This window comes from Sus scrofa, unplaced genomic scaffold (genome assembly GCF_000003025.6).
Source record: "Sus scrofa isolate TJ Tabasco breed Duroc unplaced genomic scaffold, Sscrofa11.1 Contig801, whole genome shotgun sequence".
NCBI classification, from domain to species: domain Eukaryota; kingdom Metazoa; phylum Chordata; class Mammalia; order Artiodactyla; family Suidae; genus Sus; species Sus scrofa.
Window position 1 is genome coordinate 8,754 of NW_018085317.1, and position 5,535 is coordinate 14,288.

A 5,535-nucleotide genomic window follows, 5' to 3' on the forward strand; every position below is an offset into this window, starting at 1 on the left:
TCAAATAAACCACATAGCATTGTAAGTACAGTCACCACGCTGTATGTTACATCCCCGGGACTCATTTATCTTATAACTGGATTTTTGCACCTTTGCACCTTTGCCTATTTTACCAATTCCCATACGTGGAGCAGGGGGGCCCTGCTCTCTGGCAAGTACCGATCTGTTTTCTGTATCAATATGTTGAGTCTTTTTTTAGATTTGACGTGTATGTGAAGTCATATACTATTAGTCTTTGATTTATTTCACTTAGCTTAAGGCTTTCAAGTTCCATCTTTTTTTTTTTTGCAAATGGCAGCATCTCCTTCCTTTTATGACTAAATAATATATTAATATATTATTATTTACATAATTGCATAGATTTTTCAGGTGTTTACATCATATTAATCATATAATAACTATGGATATATATATATATATACATAATATATATATATATACCGCTTTCTTTATCTGTCATATTTCTTTGCTAAAGCAAAAGCAGTGGTTCCCAAATGTTGACCATATAACATTTAAACACACAAGGTGATTTCTCATAATACCTTTCACACAGTGGGCATTTCATTCATGTATTCTTATTTTTTTTTTTTTTTTGTCTTTGTCTTTTGTTGTTGTTGCTATTTCTTGGGCCGCTCCCGCGGCATATGGAGGTTCTCAGGTTAGGGTCGAATCGGAGCTGGAGCCACCAGCCTACGCCAGAGCCACAGCAATGCGGGATCCGAGCTGCGTCTGCAACCTACACCACAGCTCACGGCAACACCGGATGGTTAACCCACTGAGCAAGGCAGGGACCAACCGCAACCTCATGGTTCCTAGTCGGAATCGTTAACCACTGCGCCACGACGGGAACTCCCATGTATTCTTATTGATGCTCAATCTGGTTTCTGTTTATAAACACATTTTTAATCTCTGAGGCTTTTACTTATATTCTTTGTTCTAAGAGACATCTGTGCTGGTTTTTAGTCTCCATGACTTTACCACACCCTATTCACCTTGATGTTTTCTGCTGTTTTCAGATCTTATAGAACCTTTAGAGTCATCTCAAGTGCCATCTACTTCATAAACCTTTCTGTTTCCTCCTAATCAGACTTATCCATTACTTTTCTGAGAGCCTTTGTACTTTTTGCCTGTGCAAAATAATTTAGCACGTATGGTTAAGTCGTTGGGGTAGATTCTAATTATATTATGCAATGTTGTTTTTCAAATAGATAAAATGGTGTTACTTTTGCTTGCATATATAGTTTCACATTTAAACTTATGATACAGAGATCAGGAAGCACGCAATTAATTCTGTCAATCAGATTCATCATTTGCTTGGCTTGAAAAGTCCGCTGCTCCAAGTGACAGTGCTCTGCCTGGCCCCCAGCACTGTCCCAATTTGGAAAGTCTCTCCACTGCCTACACACACACGAGATATCCACTACTGTTTGTTCTGTGTAGAGACAAAGATTGTGAAGCTAAGTTTAGGCAACCATTGAAAGAAGTGGCAGGAAAATAGGGAGATCACTTTAATATCCATTTTAAATTAAACACACAGAGGCTTGGAACAAATTAAGTAATTTTTTTCTCAAGTGGAGAAATTGAGGTTCAATGACTGGTCTTCTGAGTCCTAGTCTAATGTGTTTGTATCATACAATTTTTCCCCCTCATTAATCTTTTCTATTTCTGCAAGAATATTGACACTGTGCTAGTAGAGCATTTAAGTTAGATGAGCTAGAGCATCTGTGGTAAACTCTCATGGATGTTGATGTGAGACTCAGTTAGGAAAGTAACCTTTCCTCAAGGAGAAAATTAGATTTAATTACGATTACTTTACTATTACACTTACATTTTTCAAGCGACATATTATTCCACAAGTGTGATATCAGGCTGACTAAATTATGGAAGTCCTGATTAGCTTACAGAAGTTCAGTGTCTTGAAAGGATTTATTGTAATTTAATGTAAATTCCAAGTATATAACCATTAATTGTGAGAAATAAAAGGGAGGTTAAGTATTTGAAATTTTGGTTCAATTTGCAACCCAAATGCCAAAGACTGGAAAAGAAAATAAAAGTAAGTGTAAGCAAGAAAACAAACAATGATGAGCATAACCTGTAATTTTCTCCTGAGTCCATTACTATTGTGTATTTTGTTGTACTTGGATAATTGAAGATAGCAAAGTCTTAATGTATTTCTAGCCCTATTACTTATAGATGTACTAAGTTAAGAGCAGACTTAAGCACAGAACTTATGTACTCTCTGTGAACCTTTTTTTGTGATGGTGAGCTGTTTCTGAAGGCAACTCTAAAAAGGTATTATGTGGACCATAAGAACGTCGACACTATTCTTTATCAAATTAAACATGCTTTATGTGAGTCATTATTGTCGTTCAGACTGGGAAGTGAAAATTATCCAAAGACTCCTCCTTTCTTTACATTTCAAGAATTGTAATGTGATAGAGGAGAAAATATTACCTTTTCTTTTACAACAATGTATCCAAAGTTCCAAATCCATCCAGATTATAATTATTAATAAGGATTACAATTATTAAACAAAGGCGTCTTTAGAGATAGGTTTTAGATCATAGAAAAATACCAAAGTTTTATTCATCATCACATTCCCAAAAAATATAACATATTAACATGATATAGACAATGAAAATATTTATTTATGAAATTCCACTACATACCACTATACTCCCTCAAAATTATGTAATTCCATGTAGATTTATGTCAAAAGCCTAACTCACCTCCAACTTGTCATATTTTCTTTCCATTGGGATTGAGACAATGATGAAATAAATCTTTCATGAATGAATGAGAAATGAGTAAGCCTTTTTTGTCACCTTTAAAATCCTTTAATTTGTGCCTTCTCACTCCTTTGTATCATGATAAAGAGGTAAATAGGCTTAAGTAACTTAGAGCCATTACTCAAGATAATGATATTGATGTCATGATTAGAAGCCAAAAAAGGTAGGGTGGTTATATTGTTTGCATCCACAAAGTGTTTGCATACAAGAATTATTACATAAATCGATCTCTGTGATCTAGGGATTACTTGCCTCAGTAAAAATGAAAGTTAGATAACCTTATTATTGCCTCCATCACATTAATTTTTTCTATGACTTCCAGGTCCTTTTTGATTTAGTAGATTTGTGATCAACTCTCATCAGCTTCTTCAGTGCCTCCTTCATGTCTTTATTCCTTAAAGTGTAAATGAGAGGGTTGAGACTTGGTGTGATGATGGTGTAAAAGAGGGTGAGAAACTTACCCTGACCTCTGGAGGCATTGTTACCTGGTTGCAGGTACATGTAGATAATAGCTCCGTAGAAGATAGACACAGTGAGATGAGATCCACAGGTATTGATTGCTTTCCGCTGGCCTGCCCTTGACTTCATTCTCAGCACAGCTTTGGCAATGTAGCCGTAGGATATAAGAATAAGGATGAGTGGTGTAAGGACAATGGCGATGCCTAAAGCAAAAACAGACAATTCAACTGTTGTGGTGTCTATACACGCTATCTTGAGCATAGCTGGCAACTCACACAAGAAATGATCCAGAAGGTTGTTTCCACATCTGGGCAGATTCAGAGTGAGTGTACACAGTACAACAGAATTGGCCAAACTAATGCTCCAGACCATGATAATCATCTTGAGACATAAATGTGGGTTCATGATTACCAAATAATGGAGGGCTTACAAATAGCTGTGAAACGATCGTAGGACATAACAGCTAGGAGAAGGCACTCGATGGAGCCCAACCACATATAAACATAGACTGAATGACAAGCCCCCATAGTGATGGTCTTATGAGGCCCCAAATACCAGCATCTGAGGGACGATGCTGTGTGTGAACATTAGGTCTAGGAAAGATAAATTCCGGAGAAAGAAGTACATTTGGTGTTGGGGTGGGAGTCCAGGAGAGAACGCAAGAATGATGGCTGTGTTAACCGACCAGTGTGTATCAAGTAGAAGGTGGCGACAACTCCTGACCAGGGCCATCTCCAGTTTGGGAGGTCAGAGAAGCCAGCAGAATGAAATCATGCAGAGAAGTAGAGTTTCTTTGGCCCATAGTCCTTCAGTGCCCAAATCCCTAACTGATTTTTGGGGTTGGAGAAGGAGAGGGAGGAGAGGGTAGGAGGAAGAGTAGGTGGAGGAAGAGGAGGAGGAGGAGAAGAAGGAGAAGGAAATGTGTTCAACATAGAGTAAAAATTGATGAATAACAGAAGTAAACAAGAAGACAGGAGTAGAGAATTATATGAAATAATTGAAAAAAATAATGGTACAAATAAAATTATGGCCAGTAAGTCTGGATTTGTAGTTTTTTTAAAGTAAAATTTAATATTTATATTTTTATTTAGATGACCTTAGGGAGTTCGCTCTTAAACTTAGGGTCTGAATTTCTCATATGTCAATCTGGAAAGTTTGGACTAGAACTTTCTCTAAAAATAGGTTGTGATTGGTGTGATTATCCATAAACTCAGCACTTGATGTAGAAAATGGTAATTACAAGCTTGACTAAGATGTTACAATGTATTACAAGGCTTGACTAATGGTAATACATAATAGATGTTACAAGCTTGGGACTAAAATGTATTACAAGTTTGGACTAGAACTTTTCTAAAATAGTGTGATTGTGTGATATATCCAGTTAAACTCAGCTACTTGATGGTGGGAATACTTGATTGTGGGAAAATGTATACAAAGCTTTTATACACCCATTAGAATTATATATGTCTGAGGCAGGGGGTGAATAATAATTAATGATTACTTATGTTTGATAGCATCATGTTTTATTAACTCTGAATAAGACAGGAACTTCAGTTAAAATATATGAATGAAAATGAAATTCTTTAAATAAAGACAATACCATACAATTAATTTTCTTAACCTATTTCAATTATTAATATGTACCCTCCGAAAGATTTAATTTGGGGAAGAGGAAAAAAATCCCATCTATTATAAATTATATCTTCCCATAGAAATCTCCCCGTAATTTTTCTGCTCAATTTGTGAGATTTTAGAAATGGATCAAAAAATTGTTGATCCTTTTCTAGCTCTTCAGTCCTTCATAATAAAATATTTAATTTCAAGCTTCAATTTCCAATTTAATCTACATTTTTCTTTTTAAAATGCTAATTCAAGAGTTCCCGTTGTGGCTCAGCTTGTTAAAAATCTGATGATACTGAGGATGTGGGTTTGATCCCTGTCCTTGCTCAGTTAAGGAAGAATCTGCATTGCAGGCTGTGGCATGGGTCACAGATGTGGCTTGGATCTCGGCATTGCTGTGGTTGTGAGTAGACTGCAATTGTGATTTGACCCCTAGCCTGGGAACTTCCATATACCTCAGTGCAGCCAAAAAAAAACAAATCCAGATGATTTCTCTGAAATTTCTCTAGAGAAAGAAAAAGAAAAAAAAAAAAAAAAAAAAAAAAAGGGAAAAAAAAAAGAAAAAAAGGAAAAAAAATGCTGAATCAAAATGTCTGAAATCACAAATCAAAATAACATTAGGATTATAACTTTTAAAATGTAAAACACTATCCATATACGTGAAAAC

At 35.8% G+C, this 5,535-nt stretch overlaps 1 pseudogene; it reads right to left on the bottom strand.

Moving 5' to 3' along the window:
• Positions 1-2,918: 2,918 nt before the first annotated feature.
• LOC110259105 lies at positions 2,919-4,050 on the bottom strand (annotated as a pseudogene).
• Positions 4,051-5,535: the final 1,485 nt, after the last annotated feature.